This window comes from Pongo abelii, chromosome 6 (assembly GCF_028885655.2).
Source record: "Pongo abelii isolate AG06213 chromosome 6, NHGRI_mPonAbe1-v2.0_pri, whole genome shotgun sequence".
Taxonomy (NCBI): Eukaryota; Metazoa; Chordata; class Mammalia; order Primates; family Hominidae; genus Pongo; species Pongo abelii.
In genome coordinates, this window is record NC_071991.2 from 147,558,479 (window position 1) to 147,583,035 (window position 24,557).

Below are 24,557 nucleotides of genomic sequence, written 5' to 3' on the forward strand. Positions count from 1 at the left end.
ATACTAGAGTGAGTGGTCATCCGCATTTGACTTATGGGAAGATTGGGTCTCAGATCGATGGAGTGATTTATGATAGAACTAGAGATGGGAGAGGGTCTAACCTCTCATCACAGCTTTCTCTGGTTCTCTTTCCTGAATATAATTTCATACCTGAGATCCACTTGATTTCTGTTCAGAAACATTCAAGTGCCCAGTACCCAAAGCTGACATCAGGACCTGCCAGCAGAGGGTGCTCCAAGCGATTTCCCTCTTTTTTCTTTTTCTTCATTTCCTTCATTCTTTGTTTGTTTGTTTGTTTGTTTTGAGATGGAGTCTTGCTCTGTCGCCCAGGCTGGAGTGCAGTGGTGCGATCTCAGCTCACTGCAACCTCCACTTCCCGGGTTCAAGCAATTCTCCTGCCTCAGCCTCCCTAGTAGCTGGGATAACAGGCACCTACCACCATGCCAGGCTAATTTTTGTATTTTTAGTAGAGACGGGGTTTCACCATTTGGCCAGGCTGGTCTCCAACTCCTGACTTCAAGTGATCCACCTGCCTCAGCCTCCCAAATTGCTGGGATTACAGGCGTGACCCACTGCGCCCGGGCCATTCTTCGTTTCCCTCTTGCTTTTTGCTTTATATACCCTTCCCCTCCTTCGATTTCCTCCTCCTTTATTCTTCCTCCCTCCTGCGCTTTCTTTCTCACTGTTCGTCTCTCCGATCTTTTTCTGGGACCTCCAGTATTTAATAAATAGGCTTTAAAACATGTATTGGAGAGAACAGCAAGTGTGGAGAAGTACCCAGTTCTCCCTCCTAGGAGAACTCCAGCTCTCTCTAAATCCCTCCTACCTGGCCCTGGCCCTCGAGGTCATTTCCCAATAAATACAAATGGATGAGACCTTGGGACAAAGGACAGCGCAGCGCCTGGGCATTGTGGGGCTCACTGAGGGCACATCGCGAACTTCGCAGGGGACATGGGCAGCAAGCTTCACACCCCAGACCCTCGGGTTTGTCTTCTGCAGTGGTCTCAGCTGCTTCCCCGGGGGTAAGGGCTGACTGTGGCCGTGATGGCCAGGTAGAGCCTCACTGCCTCCTCTCTCTGCAGCACCTGCATCTCCGGTGAGATGGCATGCACCTCGGAGCGCTGCCCAGGTACCCCCATGCTTGGAATTGGGCAGTGGTGGGTCCTCAGGGACCATAGGGGACTTAGGCCCCACCTGAGATAAACTCCTGGGAGCTCGGTGGTGCCCAGGGAAGTTAGAGTATGAGAAGACTGACCTGGTTTCACACACACTGCCCTCTGCCCCCCGCCCCCAACACGCCCTGGCAGTGGCCTGTGGCTGGAGTCCCTGGACCCCGTGGAGTCTCTGTAGTCACAGCTGCAACATGGGCATTCAGCGCCGCTTCCGGGCGGGCACTGCACCCCCAGCTGCCTTTGGGGGTGCTGAGTGCCAAGGCCCCACCATGGAGGCTGAATTCTGCAGCCTGCGGCCATGTCGAGGTGAGAGCTAGGACTGAGGTCCTGAGACCTCCTTAAAGAACCTTCCAGAGAGAAGCCAAGAAGACGCCCATCACCCCCCACCCTGAACCTCCAGAGAAGTGCGAGAGACTTCGTTAAGAGATGCCGCTAAGAGGTGGTCCCCAGAGACTCCTTGAGGGTGCATTCCCTAACAGGGCCCCTCCTCAGAATAGCCCCAGCTTCTCCCTAGAGACCAGCCCAGTTCTAGGCCGAATCCTGGAGCCCCCCAAGCAGGTGTGAGGCACCTTAAGTGGGCTATGGCGCTGCAGGTGAAGTGGTGGAGGGTCCCCAGGGGTGTCTGGGTGGGAGGAGGAGAAGGTGGGGTGGGTATGGGAGGCAGGGCCTGTGGTGACCTGGGTACCACCCCCAGGTCCTGGTGGGGAGTGGGGCCCTTGGTCTCCGTGCTCCGTGGCCTGTGGTGGTGGTTACAGGAACCGCACCCGAGGCAGCGGCCTGCGCAGCCTCATGGAGTTCTCCACCTGTGGCCTGCAACCCTGCGCAGGTGAGGCCTGCCCTGGGGACCCTCCAGTTCTCCTTCTTACCAACCCAGGGCACTGTCAACCCCCTGACTGCCACCCCAGCACAGCCCTGTCCCTCAGCCCTTGTGCAGTCCCCATGAGCACCCCACCCATACCCAGAGCTGGTGCCTCTCCCAGGTTGGGAGCTCAGGGGAGAGCTGAGTGCTCTGGGGCTGGGCTGTCAATTTCTGTGTCCCCAGGGCCAGTGCCTGGCATGTGTCCCAGGGGCAAGCAGTGGCTGGACTGTGCCCAGGGCCCTGCCTCCTGTGCAGAGCTCAGCGCCCCAAGAGGGACTAACCAGACCTGCCACCCTGGCTGCCACTGCCCCTCTGGGATGCTTCTGCTGGTGAGTGTCCCCCTGCCTGGCCCCAGCAAGGCCTCTGTACAGCCTGGGGACCATGGGGTGGCAGGGAAGGGACAGGCAGGATCTGGACAGCGAAGAACAAAGGGTATGGGGCTGGAGACAGGGAGACCCTGCAAGGTTGAGGAAAGGGTACTAAACTCATGGGTCACAACTCAGCTCCGGCAGGAACCAGCAGAGGATCTTGGGCAGGTCTCATCCCTCTCCCCCTAACCTCTTTCCTCACTGGTAAAAATGGTGATAGGTCTAGAAGATCTTTGTGAATTGTCCCTGCTCTAGTGCTCTGTCTACTATGTTATCACCAGTTATTTATCGAGCACCTACAGTATGTTTAGTCTCTGGCTGAGCTATTCTGTGGGGAAGGAGTAGTCTCTGCCCTCAAGAAGCATCCAGTCTGGGGAAACCAGACCCAGAGTCCCTAAAATGAAGCTAGAACCATCAGACGGGCAGGGAGTGAGCTTTGCACATTGTGGAGTGGGCTGGGTCAGCCATGGGGGGCTCCCTGTAGGAGGTGATCCTGACTTGAATATCAGAGATTGAAGGGTGTGGAGAGTAGGGAGGTGTGGAGGGCTTCCTGAAGGAGGGGGTCCTGCACTTGAAGATCCGAGATTGGAGAGCAGAGAGGTGGCCACTCTAGTCAGAGGGTGGTGGGAATTGGGGCTAGGAAATGCTGGCTGTGTGATGGGATTGAACAAAGCTGTGGGGTGAGCTGTGGGGTGTGGTTAAGGGACACATTGTAATCATATCTGAGTCCAAATCAGGCTCTTTTACTGGTAGCCCTGCGAGCTTGGGGATAGTATTCCCGTGCCTCAGTTCCTTCCTTTGTAAAATTGGGGTAAAATTACAGCCAGTCACAGGAGTCAGTGAGACGGCGCAGGGAAAGTGCTTCCCAGGCCCTGGCCCGTAAACTTCAGTGCATTCGACTTTGAATCATGCGCCACAAGACGGTTGTTTCTTTTAAATCTGAAGGACTTCTGTCCAGATTCCCTGTGCACAATGTTTTTCTGTTTTTATTTTGTTGATGAAAATGTGTCTTTTCCTACCATTGCTGTACAAATTGCACATTTCATGTTTTCACGGTTGACTTCATGGGGATTCGACAGTTCAGTCTCATGTCCTGCAATTTAAGATGGTCTTTTTCTCCTAGAAATTGGAGGGTCCACGCCCCCACGGCCCCTAAGCCGATGGTCCGCATTTGCCTAGCGTGAGGGCAGGGGGGAGAGCTGCACATCTGTGGAAGGAGGATGGCTGGCTTTTAAGGGGGAACTTGAGGATTGCATGCTGGCTCTGACCCGGGTGGGGAGCCCAGGCCCAGCCTATCTGGAGCCAGAAGATGATAGAGGGTTTCAATTCCAGAACAACGTGTGTGTGCCCACCCAGGACTGCCCCTGTGCCTACAAGGGGCACCTCTACCCCCCAGGCAGCACTGTGATTCGTCCATGTGAAAACTGGTGAGACACCGCCCCATCCCATTATGGCCCTGTGACCTCCGAGGACCCGCTGTCCCTCCTCAGAGGCAGGGACTTTGGCTCCAGTTGGGGACAGAGGCACACGTGCCCCCCACCCCCAGCCCCTTGGCACAGCCGTCCAGCCCTCTGAGGCTGCACCCTCCTGCGCCCCTCCCTCCCCCGTCCCCCACCTGTCTTCCCTCTCCCCACTTGTGTTAGCCTCCTGGGGCTGCTGCCACCAAGTGCCATGCACTGGGGGGCTAGAGCAGCGGCCCCTGATGATCTCACAGATCCTGGAAGCCCAGGATCAAGGTGTTGGCGGGTGGGCTTCTTCTGAGGGCTGCAAGGGAGACTGTTCAAGGCCTCTCTCCTCTTCTGGAAGTTTGCCAGAAATCCTTGGCACTCCTTGGCCTGTATGTGGCCTTCTCCCTGTCTCTTCACGTCATCTTCCCTCATTTTCTCTTCTTATAAAGGACACAAGATGCATTAAAACTAGGGCCACCTCAGTGGCCTCCTTTGAATCCGATCACCTCTGTATAGACCTCATCTCCAAATAAGCTCCCATTCCCAGGGACTGGGGGCTAGGACTTGAACTTGAGGGTTTGGGGGGCCACAATGCAGCCCATAGACCAACCGACCCTCTGCTGCTCCCCACAGCTCCTGTGTCTCTGGGCTCATCGCCAACTGCAGCTCCTGGCCTTGTGTGGAGGGTAAGGAAGCGTCCCCACTTCTGACTTGCACCCTGGCTCCCCCATCCCTCGGCTGCAGGAGTGGGCCAGGGCTGAGACTGGGGGAGGAAAGCCATCAGGAGAGGTAGGGAACAGGGGCACCATGCTCCGTCTTCAGCCTGTCCAGCCTGTGCCTGTCCCCCTCCTGCCTGCCCGCTTCCTGGGTATCCCCTAGGTGAGCCCACGTGGTCACCCTGGACCCCTTGGAGCCAGTGTTCAGCCTCCTGCGGCCCTGCCCAGCGCCATCGGCACCAGTTCTGTGCCAGGTCCTCCAGTACAGCGCCATCCACCGTGGCTCTGCTGCCCCTGCCAGCCACCCCCACACCTCTCTGCTCAGGCCCCGAGGCTGAGGAGGAGCCATGTCTCCTGCCGGAGTGTGATCGTGAGTGCCTGCCTGCCCTGCCCGCCTGGACGCTCCTGGGGAGCCCAGGGTGGTGCCCACTGTGTGCTGTGGATGGTGCTGCCTTGTACCAGCTGCCCCCCGGCCCCAGCCAAACCCCTCCTCACTCCTTCCTCTGCTGTGTCCCCAGGAGCTGGAGGATGGGGTCCATGGGGTCCCTGGTCCCACTGTAGCCGGAGCTGTGGGGGAGGCCTGTGGAGCCGGACCCGGGCCTGTGACCAGCCCCCACCCCAGGGCCTGGGGGATTACTGCGAGGGGCCACGGGCACAGGGGGAGGTCTGCCAGGCTCTGCCCTGCCCAGGTAGCTGCCAGGGATGGGGGTGGGGGTCAGGGACGGAGGAAGGGGAGTTAGAGGAAGCATTGCAGGGCTAGAGGCCAGGGTGGATGGCCCCACACAGCTCTCGGCCCATCCTGTCTGCCCTCAGTGACCAACTGCACCGCCATTGAAGGGGCCGAGTATAGCCCCTGTGGCCCTCCGTGCCCTCACTCCTGTGATGACCTAGTGGTGAGTCCCAGCTCCCTTGGCACTGCCGCCTGACCCAAGACCCACTTTGTGGGAGGGCAGGGTGTGGGTTTGGGCTCACGGTCTCTTTTGCCGGGGCCTGGGCAGCCCAGCACATGAAGGCACGGGTGGGGGCCCTGGCTTCAGTTCACAGAGCGTGCCAGGGGGGCTTGGGCAGCCCAGCACAGGAAGGCACGGGTGGGGGCCCTGGTTTCAGTTCACAGAGCGTGCCAGCCACCCCAGAGAGACACCAGCCTCGCCCTGCAGAGAGCCAGCCTCACCTGACAGCCCTTGTCTGTAGATCAGACATTTCTCAGATTAAAGCGTGATGACAAAAATGGCATAAACACAAAGGAAGGGGGAAATCATCTCCTGAACCCCATGAGCACATTGGTGTCTAGACCTGCATCTGTGTGTGGGTGGGGGAGCGGGTGTCCACTATGTGCCCGCCCGGGAACCCTGGACACGAAGGGAAGCAAACACAGGGTCACCACGGAGCCCACGTTCTGGGCTGAGCAAGACGGACACGCATGACACAGTGGTCGCAGTAGGGTCCATGAAGAATGAGGTGGGGCTTCGAGGCCTTGGGTGTGGAGGTGCTAAGGGAGGTGGGGAGAGGGAGGAGAAAGAGGAGGAGTTAGAAGAGAAGAGAAGGTGTTTGCAGGCAGTGCCTGCTCCCAGCCGCCTCAGGACCTCCCAGCTCCTTCCCAAACTGCCCCCTCGCCCAGCCAGCTCCCCAAGTTCTAGAGAGGTCTGGGGCATGCCCCAGCTTCCAGGCCATCAGTCCAGGTCACCCACTGGAATTGGGGGTTTACATTTGGGAACACCTAGCTCCAAATCCTTGCCCCAGGGAGCCAAAGGGAACCTCCTCAGCTGCTCCTGCCTCCCCTCCACCCTCAGGGAGGGGCCAACTCAGTGACTCCAGTGGAAACTGCAAGGCTAGCTGGGTCCCCTTCTTGCCTTTCTCATCCGCACTACAAGGCGTACTCTGTGTTTAAAACATGAGGCCTCTGTCACACTTTCCTCCTCAGCCCCTTGTTCCGTCGTCTTCCCTGCACAGCTTTCCTTTTTCTGCTGATGGCCCCCCACTTACTGTCCCCCAGCACTGCGTGTGGCACTGCCAGCCTGGCTGCTACTGCCCACCAGGCCAGGTACTGAGTTCCAACGGGGCCATCTGCGTGCAGCCGGGTCACTGCAGCTGCCTGAACCTGCTGACCGGGCAGCGGCACCATCCGGGTGCTCGGCTGGCAAGGCCTGACGGCTGCAACCACTGGTAAGGGGCCCTTGTCATGGCAGGGATGCCAGCAGGAGTCGACCCACCTCATCCCATTCTCTTGAGCTCTCTGGAGTCTCCGCGGATGGTCACATTTGCCCCCCACAGTCACTGAGCAGATGTGGGGCAGACACCATGACCCGCGTCTGATAGGCGAGGAAGCTGAAGCTGAGCCTGTGTGTCTGCAGGGGCTGGGCGTGTGCTCGGGGGCAGGAGGGGTCTGGGCAGGAGGAGTGACAGATAATGGCATTCACAACCCATCTGACCACACAGTTGGCTCCAGGGTACCTGCAGTCCTTCCCCAAGAGTAGGCATCATCTGGTGACCCCAAGAGGGCCAGCTAAGTGGGACAGGAAACAGGATAGGGAGGCACTGGAGAGCTGGGAGATGGGGCACTGTCTGGGAGAAAACTGAGGATCAATCATAAGGATGAGGGGAGGGGAGAGGCAGCTCGGGGTGGGGTGCAGAGTTAGGGTTTGGGGTAGGACTAAGCTGCTGCCTCTTCTGTGTCTGCACCCCCTGCCCAGCACCTGCCTGGAGGGGAGGCTGAACTGCACAGACCTGCCCTGCCCAGGTATGTGCCCAGCTTGGAGGGAGGTGAGGAGGGGGGCCTGGGACCGGGGAAGGGACGGGCTGCACCCCAGTGCCCGCCATTCTCCTTGTAGTGCCCGGAGGCTGGTGCCCATGGTCGGAGTGGACAGTGTGCTCCCAGCCCTGCAGGGGCCAGACCAGGAGCCGCTCCAGAGCCTGTGCCTGCCCCACTCCTCAGCACGGTGGTGTCCCGTGCACTGGAGAGGCTGGGGAGGCAGGGGCCCAGCATCAGAGGGAGGCCTGTCCCAGCCACGCCACGTGCCCAGGTGTAATGCCCCACGAGGCCCATGTCCCTCCCCAAAAAGCCCCTAAACCCCTGCTCCAACTCCGCTAACCTGGGGCCTCCTGGGCCTCCTAGGCCTCCTAATGCAGATGATCTGTCTTCCTGCCACAGTGGATGGAACCTGGGGCCCATGGGGGCCATGGTCTCCCTGCGACATGTGCTTGGGGCAGTCCCACCGGAGCCGGGCGTGCGACCGGCCCCCCACCCCTGAGGGAGGGAGGCCCTGCCCTGGGAGCCACACTCAGAGTCGCCCTTGCCAGGAGAATTCCACCCAGTGCACAGGTCAGGCTTCAGTGAGGTCTGGGAGGGCCCCTCTAAGTCTAGGGAGATGCTGACTCTGGCCTCTGACCTCCACACACATCATGTCACTCTCTCAAGGTACAGTTCCCAGGCCATCAGTCATGGACCTGGTCAAGGTGGTGGGTCCGAATGGGGGACAGGCATGGCAGGAGAGTTGCGCATCCCTCAGGATGCCCTTCAGTGATTACTCTCTCTGCTTTCTTCCTCCGTAGACTGTGGGGGTGGCCAGAGTCTGCACCCCTGTGGGCAGCCCTGCCCCCGCTCCTGCCAGGAACTGTCTCCTGGGAGTGTGTGCCAGCCAGGCTCTGTGGGCTGCCAGCCCAGTTGTGGGTGCCCCCTGGGGCAGCTCTCCCAGGACGGGCTGTGCGTGTCCCCAGCCCACTGCCGCTGCCAGTACCAGCCTGGAGCCATGGGTGAGTGTCTCCCCTCTCCCCAGCCCCTAGCCCTGCAGTGCCACCTGTCTGGCCCCTGTGCCGCTGCCCCGGGGACCCAGCCTGGGGCTGCAGAACAAAAATGAGCAATTACCAGCTCTCCAGGCCTTCGTGTCCCTCGACTCCCCTCCCAGGGCTGGTCTGGTTGGAGTGTCCACCTCCCTTGTTCAGGACACGGTGCCATGTGGTGGAGGCGAGAGGGTGGGGAGTAGAAAGCTATGGGGTGGGAGGAGGGATGGATGGGCGGAGCCGAGCTATCTGGAGTCCCTACCCTCCTTCCTGTGCCCCTCAGGGATCCCTGAGAACCAGAGCCGCTCAGCAGGGTCTAGGTTTAGCTCCTGGGAGAGCCTGGAACCCGGAGAGGTGGTCACTGGGCCGTGTGACAACTGGTAAGCCAAGAGAAGTAGGGGCAGGGAGGCTCATAGAGCTCAGGAGGGGAGCCTTCAGGGGATGGGGCTGGTCCTGTGTCTGAAGCCCCCTCCTTTGTCCCCAGCACCTGTGTGGCAGGCATTCTGCAATGCCAGGAGGTGCCCAGCTGCCCGGACCCTGGGGTGTGGAGCTCTTGGGGCCCTTGGGAAGACTGCAGTGTTTCATGTGGGGGCGGGGAGCAGCTGCGCTCCCGGCACTGTGCCCGTCCTCCCTGCCCAGGGCCTGCCCGCCAGAGCCGCACGTGCAGCACACAGGTCTGCAGAGGTGAGCGTCAGCCCGGGACCTAACCCCACTCTGACCTTTGAGTCCCATCCTGGCCTTTGACCCTGACTCATGGGTGCCTTTTGGCCTCTCCCTCCCCACCCCCACGTGTCCCCCAGTGCCCTCCCACCAGCGATGGACGAGTGAAGGAGGACTCAGCCAGGCTGTGGGAGCCTGTGGGAGGGGGCGCTGCCCAGGGTAGGAGGATGGGCCGGTGAAAGGCGCTCCTGGGGTGGGCAGTGAGGGCCGGGGCCAGAGCAGGCGCTGATGTGGCTGCTGCCTCAGAGGCAGGCTGCCCGGCCGGCCGCCTGTACCGCGAATACCAGCCTGGCGAGGGATGCCCCTTCTCCTGCGCCCACGTCACGCAGCAGGTGGGCTGCTTCTCCGAGGGCTGCGAGGAGGGCTGCTACTGCCCCGAGGGCACCTTCCAGCACCGCCTGGCCTGTGTGCAGGTCAGAACCTGTCCACCCCACAGCCCTCCCTGCCCTCCCTTCCCTCCCTTTGCCTGTCCCCTCTGTCATGTCTGTCACTTTTGCAGACCCTGTCATCCCTGGGCAGGTCCCTAAGCAGCATACAGGCTGGTGAGGCTAGCTGAGGCCTCTGCTGACAGCGTCGGGGGCAGGCAGAGTTAGACGCAGCCTCCCGGGGTCCCTGGTTCCCCGGGAATGGGGAACCATTCCTCTGGACTGCTGCCTCTGGACTTGCCTGGCCTCTGTTCCTGACTGGCCCATCTCCCAGCCCCGCCGGAGCTCACACCCACCCCTGTATTCCCCGCCCACCCCTCACCCTGGCAGGGAAGGGCAGTTTCCTGCCAGGTTCCCATGTTCCCCAACCTCACTGGCCCAGCCTCACCTCGCTGTCCTCCACTGTGGGGCGTGGGTCTTCACTGCCCCTCTCTTGCCTGTCACATGCTTGTGGGGATAGTGCCTCTCACCTTCACTCCCCTTGGACCCACCTGGTCCCCTCTGGGCATCCCAGCGGCAGCCAGGGCCCAGCTCTGCTCTGCTGAGCCTGACGGGCACACAGGGATCCCTTTTCTAATCCTAAATCCGGCTGCCCAGTGGCCACCCCTGAGCCAGAGTTCCAGGATGCCATGGCCAGGAGGGACCAGAGCAGCCACCTGGTCTCACCTCCTAGACCTAGAGATGGTGACAGTGAGCCCCAGAGAGGGGAGGGGACACACCAAGGTCACACACAGCAGCAGAGCCAGACCCAAACCTAACGTCCCGATTCCTGGCTGAGGCTCTTTCTGCCGCCCGCATCATGTGTGAGCCTGTGAGGGCCTGTGTTGGTGCCTCCTTGTGTCCTGCTGGGCGCTCTGTGTGGGGAAGCCAGCTCAGGCCAAGCCCAGGCCATGCCCCTCTCATGGTGTGCTCATGCCCCTGATGGGGGTAAACAGCCCCCTGCTCCTGGAAATGCTTTCCTGGAGCCTGGAGCCCTCTTCCGGGTCCTCGCACTGTCCCTCCCCAAGTCTCTCCAGGGGATGTGCACAGCCCTGGGTGGGTGGCTGGCCTGTGCTGTGATGCTGCCTCCTCTGCCCCACTCTCCCAGGAGTGCCCTTGTGTGCTGACAGCCTGGCTACTGCAGGAGCTAGGAGCCACCATAGGTGACCCTGGTCAGCCCCTCGGGCCTAGAGATGAGCTGGGCTCGGGCCAGACACTTCGTACAAGCTGTGGCAACTGGTGAGGGGGATGGTGAGGATGGGGACTGGGCTGGGGAGGGTCAAGGAGATTTTCAGTGGAGTGAGGGGTTAGAGGGTAAGAGGACAGGGACCAGGAACCCCAGTCTACCCTCTGACCCCACCTGGGCTGGGCTAACCTGGCTCTTCCCCCAGCTCCCGTGTACACGGGAAGCTGTCTTGCTCCCCGGAGGACTGCTTTGAGGCCGATGGTGGTTTCGGTCCCTGGAGCCCGTGGGGCCCGTGCTCCCGCTCCTGTGGGGGGCTGGGCACCCGTACCTGCAGCCGCCAGTGTGTGCTCACCATGCCCACCACCAGTGGTCAGGGCTGCTGTGGGCCCCGCCAGGACCTCGAGTACTGCCCCAGCCCAGACTGCCCTGGTAAGGACAGCAGGAAGGTGGTGGGCAGGGCTGGGGTCAGGATGGCACTGGACAGACGTCTAGGAGGCCTTATTGGAGGAGGCAGTATCTGAGGAGTTTTGAGGGAGGGAGGGAACTTTGACCAGCATTGGAAGGAAAGCAACGGCTTGAGCAAAGGCCTTGATCCTGCAAGGGAGTGCTGCGCTTGGGGCCTGGCTGTCTGCAGGAGCTCAAGCTGAGGAGGGCTGGACTAGATAGCCATGAGCCCACAGTGCCAGCTGCCAGCCTTAGGCGTGGTCCCGGTGCGCTGTGGGTACCAAAACATTTCTGAGTGGGGTTTCCTTTGGCACAGGGGCTGAAGGGTCCACGGTGAAGCCAGTGACAGGCCTTCCAGGTAGCTCCAGACTCCCTGTACCACTGCCTCATGGCCTCCCTGTGGGAAAAGCAAGCCCAGGGACCACCTCCCCCCTCCCCCCTCCCCCCTCCCCCCTCCCCCTCCCTGCTCCTCCCTCCCTCCTCCCCCCTCCCCCCTCCCCCCTCCCCCTCCCTGCTCCTCCCTCCCTCCTCCCCCCTCCCCCCTCCCCCCTCCCCCTCCCTGCTCCTCCCTCCCTCCTCCCCCCTCCCCCCTCCCCCTCCCTGCTCCCCGCTCCCCCCTCCCCCTCCCCGCTCCCCCCTCCCCCTCCCCGCTCCCCCCTCCCCCTCCCTCCTCCTCCTCCCCCCTCCCTCCTCCCTGCTCCAGGTAGCTCCAGACTCCCTGTACCACTGCCTCATGGCCTCCCTGTGGGAAAAGCAAGCCCAGGGACCACCTCCCCCCTCCCCCCTCCCCCTCCCCACTCCCCCCTCCCTCCTCCCCCTCCCCGCTCCCCCCCTCCCCGCTCCCCCCTCCCTGCTCCCCCCTCCCTCCTCCCCCCTCCCGGCTCCCCCCTCCCCCTCCCCCTCCCCCCTCCCCCTCCCCCTCCCCACTCCCCCCTCCCTGTTCCCCCCTCCCCCCGTTCCCCCCTCCCCCGCCTCCCCGCTTCACCCTCCCCCATTCCCCCCTCCCCCGCCTCCCCGCTTCACCCTCCCCTGCTTCCTGGAGAGGCTGAAGCTCAGGGCCAGCTCATCACAAGGCACCCTCCCCACTCCCTCCCCCAGGTGGCTGGGGCCCATGGTCCTCCTGGTCCCCCTGCTCCAGAAGCTGCACAGACCCTGCTCGCCCTGCATGGCGCAGCCGCACCCGCCTCTGCCTGGCTAATTGCACCATGGGGGACCCATTACAGGAGTGCCCCTGCAACCTGCCCTCATGCACAGGTGCACCTTCCAGCCTCAATCTCTGATCCCACCTGCCGCTCTCAGACAACTCATTGTAACCTCCAATTCCCAATATCTGATACCCCTCAAGTAATCATTGGTTTTTAGTGTTGACATCTCATTTCAAATCAGTGTCTGACTCCGGGCTCTGGATCCAACTTCCAACACATTCCTTGTTCTCTGGTGTGCTGAACTCTCCACCCGCCCCAAAGTCCCACCCAAATCCCTCCACAGCCCTGTGAGTCTGGGATTACTGTCCCTGATGAGAAAAGGGGATAGTGAGGCCCAGTTGTCAAAGCCACACAGCAGTCAGTGTCAGATCCAGAATGAGAGCCCAGAGCTCTGGACGAGGCCACTGCTGGCCTGGGTGGTGGAGGTCCACCCTTGAGCTGGGAGCAGAGAGGAAAGGCTGGGCAGGTGCCATGCAGCCAGGACTGGCTCCAGCTCTGCTTTGTGTCACAGAGCTGCCCATGTGCCCTGGCCCTGGCTGTGGGGCTGGGAACTGTTCCTGGACCTCCTGGGCCCCGTGGGAACCTTGCTCCCGCAGCTGCGGGGTGGGCCAGCAGCGCCGCCTGCGGGCATACTGTCCCCCTGGGCCCGGCGGGCACTGGTGCCCCGACATCCTTACAGCCTACCAAGAGCGCTGCTTCTGCAACCTGTGAGCCTGCCCAGGTGAGGCGGCTGGGGGAGACCAGGGCGTGCCCCAGGCCCTGCCCCTGGAAGGCCCCTGGCATCAGTGCCCCCTCCCAGGCACCCAGCCTACCTGAGTGTGACACTTCCGTCTCTCGCACCAGACCCTGACCCGGGCTCGTGGGATAGGTGGGGGCCTCCTGCCTGAGCCGACCCCTCAGATGGCTGTTCTCTTTCTCACACAGTGCCCGGGGGCTGGTCACGCTGGAGTCCCTGGTCCTGGTGTGACCGCAGCTGTGGGGGAGGCCAATCCCTGAGAAGCCGCAGCTGCTCGAGCCCCCCATCCAAGAACGGGGGAGCCCCCTGTGCTGGGGAGCGGCACCAGGCCCGCCTCTGCAATCCCATGCCTTGTGGTATGGCAATGGTGACAGTCCTGTCCTGCCCCTATTGGGCTCCACTCTGCATGGGGCCCAGCTGCTACCTCATGGGCCAGTTTGGAAACTGAGTCCTCTGGGGTGGATGGCTGGGCCTGGCATTGGGCAAGGATACCCTGAGCACGTCTGTCATCTGTGCCAAGGCCCAAGGATCCACCCCAGCCACCCCAACCCACAGGAGAGCTCCTCCTTTCATCTTTCCCACCCCTGAGGTGGGAAAGAGCCACCCAGCCCTGTCACGATTTTTGGAGGCTTTGACAGTGGCACTGTTAGGAGCGGGTGTGGCACTCGTGGGTGGTGGATGGAGCCAGTGGCTGTAGCTGAGCCTGCGCCTCCTCCCGTCACCCCCAAGCTTCAGCTCCTTCTTTAATTGGCCCTCACCAGCCCCACGGTGTGGGTTCACCCGGGGCTCCCCTCCTCTATCCCCACCCATCCTCTGGGTGGACACAAAAGAGGCTCCCAGGTGACATTATTGGCTTTTGAGACCCACAAATTTAGTCCGGCTCCACAAACATTTACTGGGTACCAGGGTAGGTGCTGAGAACTCACAGGAGGTGAGAGGAACTCACTGTCTACCTAGAATGTCCCAATCCCAGAGTCTTCCCAAGTCTCCCGTGTTTCAGTGGGCACCAGCATGGGGGATGGGATGGATCCTGTAGCTTTATGGAGGTAGGGAGTCCCCAGTAGGGCAGAGGGAGGGTTTCTGAGCCCTGGGCCCTCCTGACTCTGGGCCCCCCATCTGCTCAGAGGCCGGCTGCCCAGTAGGCATGGAGGTGGTCACCTGTGCCAACCGCTGCCCCCGCCGCTGCTCAGACCTCCAGGAGGGAATTGTGTGTCAGGACGACCAGGTCTGCCAGAAGGGCTGCCGCTGCCCAAAGGGTAGGTGCTGCCCTGTCCTTCAGGAGTGTCAGGGTGGCTGAGTGGGAAGGTGTGGGTGGGGCCAGGGGTGCAAGCTCCAGCTCTTGCCCCACAGGGTCCCTGGAGCAGGATGGCGGCTGCGTGCCAATTGGGCACTGTGACTGCACCGATGCCCAGGGCCACAGCTGGGCCCCAGGGAGCCAGCACCAGGATGCCTGCAACAACTGCTCATGCCAAGCTGGGCAGCTCTCCTGCACGGCTCAGCCCTGCCCGCCTCCCACCCACTGTGCCTGGAGCCGCTGGTTGGCCTGGAGTTCCTGCAGCCACTCATGCGGGCCCGGAGGGCAGCAGAGCCGCTTCCGGTATGGGGCTGGCAGGGTTAGATGTCCCTTCTGCCACTCAGGGCCTCACTCTGCAAGGCGCAGTCTCTCTTCTGACAGAGTTCCTGGGTCCTGCTCTCACCAGCGGCAGCACCACCCCAGGCCCTGGGCAAGCTCTGTCCCTGGTTACCCTGGCTTTTCCTCAGCCACCCCCATGCCCACCCTGAGATGTCCTGTCAGGGTGTCTCACCAGGAGACAGAGAAGTGATGAGGGGCCTGGGCCATCTCTCATCTCCTCTGCCCTGGCCCCACCCAGGTCCTCCACGTCGGGCTCGTGGGCCCCAGAGTGTCGGGAGGAGCAGTCCCAGAGCCAGTACTGCCCTCAGCCCTCGTGCCCACCCCTGTGCCTGCAGGGCATTCGCTCCCGCACCCTGGGGGACAGCTGGCTGCAGGGGGAGTGCCAGCGGTGGTGAGTGCAGGGCAGGGAGGGGGGCTGGGACCGCCCTGCTGGAGAGCAGAGTCCTGAGTCCCGGCTCTTTCCCAGCTCCTGCACCCCGGAGGGTGTGATCTGCGAAGACACAGAGTGTGCAGGTCTGGGCTGCCTCCGGATCCCCGCCTCAGCCACCCTTCTAGTCTCATGCCTTGCCCGCCATGTGCTCTGTGTCTCATTTTCTCCCACCTTACTTAACTGCCACTCTCTGGGCCACCATGCAGGTCCCGACCCAGTCCTCTGGCCTTTGCTCCCTCCGCCTCCTCTGACCTCACCTGTGCCTTCCCACAGTGCCTGAGGCCTGGACGCTGTGGTCCTCCTGGTCCGACTGCCCTGTCTCCTGTGGAGGTGGAAACCAGGTCCGAACCCGGGCCGGCAGGGCTGCAGCCCCTCACCACAGGAGCCCACCCTGCCTGGGCCCTGACACCCAGACCCAGCCCTGCGGGCAGCAGCCTTGCCCAGGGCTGCTGGAGGCCTGCTCCTGGGGCCCGTGGGGGCCCTGTTCCCGCAGCTGTGGCCCGGGCCTGGCCTCTCGCTCTGGGTCCTGCCCCTGCCTGATGGCCAAGGCCGACCCCACCTGCAACGGCACCTTCCTCCACCTGGACACCCAGGGCTGCTACCCAGGGCCCTGCCCGGGTGAATGTGCAGGGGAAGTGAAATCACCTCTCTACTTTTCCTACCTTGGGAGATTCAGAAAATAAATATGTTTCTAGTTCCCGGATGATCCCTTCAAATAAGCCTACCCTGTCGGTGCCCCCATGTTTTGCTCAGTTCCTTTCCTCTTCCCACCATCTCTTCCCTCGGGGCCCTCCTTGTAGGGTGAGAGGGCGTCCAGCCAGCCGAGCCTTTCAGACCCCTCTTGCCTGTTTCCTGTGCAGGGTCTCGGCAGGGCTGGGGTGAGAGGGAGGGCAGGCAGGGGAGAGGCGGGCTGACACACCCCTCCGGTCCCTAGAGGAGTGTGTGTGGAGCAGCTGGAGCAGCTGGACGCGCTGCTCTTGCCGGGTGCTGGTGCAGCAGCGCTACCGACACCAGGGCCCGGCGTCCCGAGGGGCCAGGGCAGGCGCCCCCTGCACGCGGCTGGATGGCCACTTTCGGCCTTGCCTTATCTGCAACTGCTCTGGTGAGGCTTCAGGAGCAAGAAACCAGGGAGCTGAGCAGGGGAGCAGCCACCAAGGGTCCCTGCTGGAACTCCCTGCTCCCCTCACAGCCAATGTAGTGCCCCCAAGACCTCAGAGCAGCTGCCTGCGCCTGTGCCCGTGCCTGCGCCCGTGCCTGCCCTCAAACCCAGCTGTTCCCCTGCTCCCCCCAGATACTCCCTCATCACAGCTGCACCCCTAATCCCTCACCACAATTTGTCCACCCTGCAGCTGCCGGCCCGCCTGTGGCTTTGGCCCGTGTAGCTGCCCTCTAGGAGGGTGTCTTGCCCAGCTCCTGCTGCAGCTGCTCTCCATCTCTGCCCCTCTGTCTCCCATCTCTGCCCCTCTGTCTCCCATCTGCCAATTTCTGGAGCACCTGCCAGGCCCCTCACTCCTGCAGCCCCCTCCTCAGCTGCCTCCTCCAGGCATCTTCCTGGCTCTCCAAGGCCCAACCCATCCTGATCCTTCCCTGGAGGTGCCCACAGGTGCTGAGTGGATGCCAGATGGGGGACACTGGTCTGTTCCAACTTGCGGAGGGTGGGCATCTTGTACTCTCACCAGGTGACCCCAAGGGCCTCAGTAGAACCATGCAGCATGTGCTCTGGGCTTTGGGAGTGGTGTCTCTGGGCTGTTCCCCCACCAGCCTGCCTCTCCCCCATCTCCCCCAGAGGACAGCTGCACGCCTCCCTTTGAGTTCCATGCCTGCGGCTCCCCCTGTGCTGGGCTCTGTGCCACACATCTGAGCCATCAGCTCTGCCAGGACCTGCCGCCCTGCCAGCCGGGCTGCTACTGCCCCAAGGTGAGAGCTGGGAGCTGGGAGCTGGAGCAACGTCCAAGCAGAAGGGGGTCCTCTGCCCACACTCCCGCTCCTCCTCCTCTCTCTGACGTCCATGGCGGCCCCACCTCCTTCAAACCCCTTGGAACTCGATGCCTCCTCCCAGCTTGCCATTCACTCGGCATCATGCATATGCACCTGCTGCAGGCGGGGCACAGTGCTGGGTGCTGGGATGACATGATGATCACTGCCCCGTCTCTCCTTCCACCCAGGGGCTGCTGGAGCAGGCTGGGGGCTGCTTTCCCCCGGAGCAGTGTAACTGCTGGCATACCTCAGCAGCGGGAGCCAGGATGACCCTGGCCCCTGGGGACCGCCTGCAGCTGGGCTGTAAGGAGTGGTGAGTGATGGCGGAAGGGAGACAGAGAAAGAGGGCTGGGGCCGGGCAATAGGGCAGGGAGGCCTGGAGGGCCCAGTCCAGCCTCAGGACAGAGGACCCTGAGATGCCAGAGTTTGCAGCTCCCTCATCTTGCCCCACATGTGCCTAGGGCTCAGCTTACCCTTGCATGACCAACCCCCCCGGAGGTCCTGGGCTGGGTCCTGCCTCCCTTAGTCTACCCTGACTACCCCCTCCTGCAGTGAATGCCGGCGTGGGGAGCTGCACTGCACCAGCCAGGGCTGTCAAGGTAACCCTGACCTATGGGGACAACTGTCCCCATTGCTTGGGACTGGGGGGGCAGGGGTTCTGGGATGCAGAACTTTCAGTGCTAAGATGGGGACAGTCCCAGGCAAACCGGGATGGTGGGTCTCCTTACCCTGCCCCCATACCACCCTCAGCCTTCCTGTTTCTAGCTCTTCCTGCTCATGACCCTGAGCCCCTCCTGCCTGTCCACCAGGGTCTCTGGGCCAGGGGGTGGTCACTGGAAAGGGTACCCACACCCTGCCCTTCCAGGTCTTCTGCCTCTGAGTGAGTGGTCCGAGTGGTCGCCCTGTGGGCCCTGCCTGCCTCCCAGCACCCTGGCCCCTGCCTCCAGGACTGCCCTAGAGGAGCGCTGGCTCCGAGACCCAACCGGCCTCTCCCCCACCTCGGCCCCGCTGCTGGCTTCAGAGCAGCACCGCCACCGGCTCTGTCTGGATCCTGCGACAGGGAGGCCCTGGACTGGAGCCCCTCACCTCTGTACCGCACCCCTCAGCCAGCAGCGCCTCTGCCCTGACCCTGGAGCCTGCCCTGGTAATGGGGAGAGGCAGAGGCCACGGGACAGGAGGGGCGTGGAGTGTGGGTTGGGGGGACCTGGCCGGGAGGGGCTAGGCTATAGAGCACATTGACCTGCTACCCCTCCTGCTTGTCTCTAGCGCCTGCAGGATTTGAAGCTGGGGGTGGGGTCCAGGCAGCAGCTAGGAAGAGAAGCAGGAGAGCCTAGAGGGCTTTAAGGCCTGCCAGAGCGTTTGGGACGACAGAGCTCAAGGCTTGAGGGGGAGGCAAGAGGTGGGCCTGGGTACTGACTCCATCGTACCTTCCCCAGACTCATGCCAGTGGAGTCTGTGGGGGCCATGGAGCCCCTGCCAGGTGCCCTGCAGTGGGGGGTTCAGGCTACGCTGGAGAGAGGCAGAGGCCCCCCGTGGAGGAGGCTGCCAGGGGCCATGGGCTCAGACAGAAAGCTGCAACAGAGGGCCCTGCCCAGGTAACTCCCATCCCCGCATCCAGAGGAGAGCCTGGGACAGGAACATCCGAGACCAAACCTGAGGGGAGAGTTGGCTCTGTCCCAGAGCCACGCAGTGGAAGCGGGGGCCCAAGAGCGTCCCCAACACAGACTCCTATCACCTGGTCGTCAGGCGAGAGCTGCGAGGCCCGAGACATTGTATTCACCCTGGACTGTGCCAACCAGTGCCCACGCAGCTGTGCCGACCTCTGGGACCGCGTTCAGTGTCTGCAGGGACCCTGCCGCCCAGGTAGCCAGTAGGCCCCACCACTTGGCTGGGAGTTCCAGGAAAGCCTGGGCCTCCCCGCTCTGCTGCCTCCTGCTCCCAGAGAGTGTGTGATCTTGGGCAAGGGTGGGGGAAGTTCAGACTACTGGGTCATGAGTGACCGGGCAGGAAAGTGGTCACTTTCAGCAGCCAGCTCTGAGTCCTGCAAGGAGAGAGGGTCACTCAGGGCCACTGTTCCATGTGGATGCTCAGGTGGCTGTCAGGGTTACTTGGGTGGTGCCCACACAGGCTGGAGCAGCCCCTTCCTGTGCATGGGCAGTGGGAGATACTGTGGAAACCAGGCTTTGGACTCGATCTGGTTGCTGGGGGAGGATCCATTGTGTGAGCCCTGCCTGAGCACCCAATCTTGTTCCGCCTCTTTACCCACACCCCTAGGCTGCCGCTGTCCCCCTGGCCAGCTGGTCCAGGATGGGCGCTGTGTGCCGATCTCCTCTTGCCGCTGTGGCCCCCCCAGTGCCAATGCCTCTTGGGAGCTGGCCCCGGCCCAGGTGGTGCAGCTGGATTGCCAAAACTGGTATGGCTGCAGCCACGCCAGGGCTAAGGGAGCTTTGGGTAGAGGCATGGGGCAGGTCAGCCTTCGTCAGCATTGTTGGGGAGTGAGGGTTCTGTTCATCCTGACTGGAGCCCTTTGTGCTTACGCCTGTCCACAGCACCTGTGTCAACGGGTCCTTGGTGTGCCCACACCAGGAGTGTCCAGTCCTTGGGCCTTGGTCAGCCTGGAGCAGTTGCTCGGCCTCCTGTGGTGGCGGCACTATGGAGCGACATCAGAGCTGCGAGGGGGGTCCTGGGGTGGCACCATGCCAGGCCCAGGACACAGAGCAACGGCAGGAGTGTAACCTGCAGCCCTGCCCTGGTGAGTGCCCTGGGTGGCAGGTGACTGACCCCCTCCATTGCTGCTGAGCCCAGGCCCTGCCCCAGCTGTGGGGGGTAGGTGTGGGGAGAGGAGGTCAGACCCAGGGCAGCTCCCTCCCTGGGACTGGAGATGCTGGGTCCCTCCCATCTCCCTACCTGTGTGCTCCCCACAGAGTGCCCCCCTGGCCAGGTGCTTAGCACCTGTGCCACCTCATGCCCGCGCTTCTGCTGGCATCTGCAGCCTGGTGCCATCTGTGTGCAGGAGCCCTGCCAGCCTGGCTGTGGCTGCCCTGGAGGACAGGTGGGTACTGGGTGCTGTGTCCTGACTCCCTGTGGGGGAAGCCGGCAGGTGGGGAGGGAAGAGGCGGTGGTCCGAGTGTCACTGAGCCTGCCCTGCTGCAGCTGCTGCACAATGGCACGTGTGTGCCTCCTGCTGCCTGCCCCTGCACCCAGCATTCTCTGCCCTGGGGCGTCACCCTGACCCTGGAAGAGCAGGCCCAGGAGCTGCCCCCAGGGACTGTGCTCACCCGGAACTGCACCCGCTGGTGAGGGCCTGGCCCTAGGTGGGGAGCAGGGATGAGAAAGGGTGGGGAGGAGGACATGGGAGGCATCTGAGTGTGCTTCTGTCTTCCCAGTGTCTGCCACGGTGGAGCCTTCAGCTGCTCCCTCGTTGACTGTCAGGGTGAGATGTGGCTGTCCATGTCCTGCTGCACCTCCAAAGTCAAGGCCTGGGACTGGCACTGAGGAGGAGAGAAGGGCCCTGCTCACAGACTAGACAGAGCTTCAGGAAGCCCTCCCGTCTGTCCACACTGACCTCTCTCTAACTGGAGACCCAGCACCCCCTGCCCAGGGCTCCTTGGGCACTCAGTGTGGTCTGCCCCACTTGTGGGGCATTCCCTAGCACACAGTGTACACAGAGCCAGGGCTGTGATGCCAGGAAGTGGAAGGTTCTTTCCCTGCCAGTGAGGAAACTGAGGTCTGGAGGGGTGAGTGGAAATGAGGGGCCTGGCCTGGCAGCCCCCGGGCCGGTAGCATTTGCCCTGTGCTGTGCAGCATTACCCCTGTCTGCTCAAGACCAAGGGCCCATCCACCATGTTCCCAGCTCTGCCACGCTGGGCTCTGTGCAAGCAGACATGCAGCACGGCCAGCCTCCAGGCAGACCCCCACCCAGAACAGGCAGAGACAGGGCACAGTCTCTAGGTCCCTGACAGGCAGGTAGCAGCCCAGAGGGTGAGACATCAGTGCTGAGAATAGAGAGGCCGGGTGGACAGGATTGGTCAGGGAGGCTTTTCTGAAGGAGGTGAGGCCTGGCCTGGGTCCAGCTAGTGTTTGGGTGGGTGGATAAGAAAGATCAGGAGGTGTGGTTGGAGGCTGCTGCGGCAGAGAAGGCAGGACGGGGACATGCGGGTGCTCAGCTTGGGAGGGGCAGAATCGAGGCTGGATCCAGGGCTGACCTGAAAGCTGGGTTGGATGGTCTTCCCTGGCAGAGTGCCCCCCTGGGGAAATGTGGCAGCAGGTGGCCCCGGGGGAGCTGGGGCTCTGCGAGCAGACGTGCCAGGAGATGAACGCCACAGAGACCCAGAGTAACTGCAGTTCAGCTCGAGCCTCGGGCTGCGTGTGCCAGCCCGGGCACTTCCGCAGCCAGGCAGGCCTCTGCGTCCCCGAAGACCACTGCGAGTGCTGGCACCTCGGGCATCCCCACCTGGTGAGACACCGAACCCCCTCTGCTACCACCCACCCATTTCTGACCCCAAGCCTCCCCATCTGTCTGTAACTCCACTGGCTCCTCCCCCTACTCCGGGCCCTGCAGCAGCCGGCAGGGCTCCGCTCTCCCCCTGGGACAGTCTCTGGCCCCAACAGTTCATCTCCCTCCTAGGTCTCTTGTTGCCTGACTCCATCCAAGCCCATTGTCCCGGCTAGGCACTCACAGGCTGGGCTTGGGGATCAGGGATACCATTATAGAAAAGTCTACAAGTTGGAGCCGGGCACGGTGGCTCATGCCTGTAATCCCAGCACTTTGGGAGGCCGAGGTAGGCGGATCATGAGGTCAAGAGATCAAGACCATTCTGGCCAACATGGTGAAACCCCATCTCTACTAAAAATAGAAACATTAGCTGAGAGTGGTGGTGTGCACCTGTAGTCCCAGCTACTCGGGAGGCTGAGGCAGGAGAATCACTTGAACTGGGGAGGTGGAGGTTGCAGTGAGCCGAGATTGCGCCACTGCACTCCAGCCTGGCAACAGAGTGAGACTCCGTCTCAAAAAACAAAACAAAACAAAACAAAACAAATCTACAAGTTGGGAGAGACCAAGAGGAGGCTCTCCCCTACTCTCCCCAGCCTGGATCTGAATGGCAGGAGGCCTGTGAGAGCTGCCTCTGCCTCAGTGGGAGGCTTGTCTGCACCCAGCGCTGCTCCCCACTCACCTGTGCTCAGGTACGCCCTGCATCCCTGCTACTCTCCGGGGTGGTTCCCCCCTCACCTGTGCTCAGGTACCCCCTGCAGCCCTACTACCCTCCCTGGTTCCTCAGGCTCCTTCCTGGGACCCTCCTCCGAGGTTGGTCTTAGGGTCTCTGAGCGGGGAGGGCGGGCCGGGCTCCAGGTGTCAACACCACCTTGGGACTGTCTCCCTCTGCAGGGCGAGGAGGTGGTGCTGGAGCCAGGGAGCTGCTGTCCCTCTTGCCGCAGGGAGGCTCCGGGTATGGAGGGAACCTGGGTGCATTGTGGGGTGCCTCTCCCTGGTCTAGACCCTTCTCCCCTGCTGCCCCACACCTGGCCTTTTCAGCCTGGCAGGTGCCTGCCTCCCCCAGGCTGACCCACCATGGGGATTTGAGGAGTGAAGACCCCAGCACATATCATAGCGCCTGGCCACCTCACCCCACACACTCCCCTCAGACCCAGGCCCTGCCCCTCTTCCCACAGTCCCCTCAGTCCCCTCCTCCTCCTGTGCTCTGTCCCCCCCCACAGTCCCCTCAGTCCCCTCCTCCTCTGTCCCCCCCAGTCCCTTCAGTCACCTCCTCCTCCTGTGTCCTCTACACAGTCCCCTCAGTCCCCTCCTCTTCCTGTGTCCCCCTCCACAGTCCCTCAGTCACCTCCACCTCCTGTGCCTTCCCGCACAGTCCCCTCAGTCACCTCCTCCTCCTCTGTCCCCCCCACAGTCCCCTCAGTCCCCTCCTCCTCCTCTGTCCCCCCCACAGTCCCCTCAGTCCCCTCCTCCTGTGCTCTCCCCCACAATCCCCTTGGTCACCTCCTCCTCCTCTGTCCCCCCCAGTCCCTTCAGTCCCCTCCTCCTCCTCTGTCCCCCCCACAGTCCCCTCAGTCCCCTCCTCCTCCTCTGTCCCCCCAGTCCCTTCAGTCCCCTCCTCCTCCTCTGTCCCCCCCACAGTCCCCTCAGTCCCCTCCTCCTCCTCTGTCCCCCCCACAGTCCCCTCAGTCCCCTCCTCCTCCTGTGCCCTCCCCCACAGTCCCCTCAGTCACCTCCTCCTCCTGTGTCCTCCCACAGTCCCCTCAGTCCCCTCCTCCTCCTGTGTCCTCCCACAGTCCCCTCAGTCCCCTCCTCCTCTGTCCCCCCCAACAGTCCCTCAGTCACCTCCTCCTCCTGTGCCCTCCACAACAGTCCGCTCAGTCCCCTCCTCCTCCTGTGTCCCCCCCCACAGTCCCCTCAGTCCCCTCCTCCTCCTCCTCCTCTGTCCCCCCACAGTCCCCTCAGTCCCCTCCTCTTGTGTCCCCCCCCACAGTCCCCTCAGTCACCTCCTCCTCCTGTGCCTCCCCCCCACAGTCCGCTCAGTCCCCTCCTCCTCCTCTGTCCCCCCCACAGTCCCCTCAGTCCCCTCCTCCTCCTCTGTCCCCCCCACAGTCCCCTCAGTCCCCTCCTCTTGTGTCCCCCCCCACAGTCCCCTCAGTCACCTCCTCCTCCTGTGCCTCCCCCCCACAGTCCCCTCAGTCCCCTCCTCCTCCTCTGTCCCTCCCACAGTCCCCTCAGTCCCCTCCTCTTGTGTCCCCCCCACAGTCCCCTCAGTCACCTCCTCCTCCTGTGCCTCCCCCCTACAGTCCCCTCAGTCCCCTCCTCCTCCTCCGTCCCCCCCCACAGTCCCCTCTGTCACCTCCTTCTCCTGTGCCCTCCCCACAGTCCCCTCTGTCACCTCCTCCTCCTGTGCCCTCCCCCACAGTCCTCACAGTCCCCTCCTCCTCCTGTTTCCCCCTGCAGTCCCCTCTGTCACCTCGTTCTCCTGTGCCTCCTCCCCCCACACAGTCCCCTCAGTCACCTCTGCCTCCTGTGCCCCACCCCCACCTCCTGCCACTCAATGCCCCTCCCCACAGAGGAGCAGTCGCCCTCCTGCCAGCTCCTCACGGAGCTTCGAAACTTCACCAAAGGGACCTGCTACCTGGACCAGGTAGAAGTGAGCTACTGCAGTGGGTACTGCCCATCCAGCACCCACGTCATGCCAGAGGTGAGCCAGGGACCTGCTGTCCAGGCCAGGGGAATCACATTGGCCAGTGGCCACCGAGGGCTGCCGTGAGCCTGGGACCTGGGCAGAGCCAGGCCATGAGGCACAAGGTGCTTCTCATGAAGATAACAGGAGTCGGGAAGGCAGATGGTCAGAGCTTTCCCCAAGGCAGTGGTGTGCACCTGCGGGTTGGCCCAGAGGTTTCACTGGGTGCCTGACCCCCTCCCACAGAGGTCTTCTGTGGCCTCACACCATTCCCAGAATGTGCCCGCTGTGCCCCTCAAGA

General features: G+C 62.7%; 1 pseudogene across 1 annotated transcript in view; it reads left to right on the forward strand.

Annotated features, from left to right (window-relative positions):
• The window catches only part of SSPOP (SCO-spondin, pseudogene), a 60,639-nt pseudogene that overhangs the window by 33,654 nt on the left and 2,428 nt on the right, over positions 1–24,557 (forward strand). Inside the window, exons 58-101 of the transcript XR_008527618.1 lie at positions 1,083–1,129; positions 1,308–1,478; positions 1,867–1,998; positions 2,215–2,360; positions 3,732–3,826; positions 4,481–4,533; positions 4,727–4,933; positions 5,082–5,252; positions 5,377–5,456; positions 6,557–6,726; positions 7,254–7,300; positions 7,392–7,583; positions 7,712–7,882; positions 8,113–8,313; positions 8,624–8,720; positions 8,825–9,024; positions 9,307–9,473; positions 10,573–10,703; positions 10,856–11,079; positions 11,411–11,452; positions 12,193–12,348; positions 12,811–13,020; positions 13,224–13,391; positions 14,160–14,291; positions 14,386–14,632; positions 14,907–15,059; positions 15,135–15,181; positions 15,372–15,716; positions 16,033–16,200; positions 16,885–17,015; positions 17,264–17,388; positions 17,628–17,674; positions 17,941–18,219; positions 18,512–18,670; positions 18,822–18,938; positions 19,350–19,488; positions 19,625–19,827; positions 20,000–20,127; positions 20,229–20,371; positions 20,462–20,508; positions 21,314–21,531; positions 22,164–22,259; positions 22,462–22,522; positions 24,144–24,274. The product of XR_008527618.1 is annotated as an SCO-spondin, pseudogene (transcript). The remainder of the gene's footprint in view (positions 1–1,082; positions 1,130–1,307; positions 1,479–1,866; positions 1,999–2,214; positions 2,361–3,731; positions 3,827–4,480; positions 4,534–4,726; positions 4,934–5,081; positions 5,253–5,376; positions 5,457–6,556; positions 6,727–7,253; positions 7,301–7,391; positions 7,584–7,711; positions 7,883–8,112; positions 8,314–8,623; positions 8,721–8,824; positions 9,025–9,306; positions 9,474–10,572; positions 10,704–10,855; positions 11,080–11,410; positions 11,453–12,192; positions 12,349–12,810; positions 13,021–13,223; positions 13,392–14,159; positions 14,292–14,385; positions 14,633–14,906; positions 15,060–15,134; positions 15,182–15,371; positions 15,717–16,032; positions 16,201–16,884; positions 17,016–17,263; positions 17,389–17,627; positions 17,675–17,940; positions 18,220–18,511; positions 18,671–18,821; positions 18,939–19,349; positions 19,489–19,624; positions 19,828–19,999; positions 20,128–20,228; positions 20,372–20,461; positions 20,509–21,313; positions 21,532–22,163; positions 22,260–22,461; positions 22,523–24,143; positions 24,275–24,557) is intronic.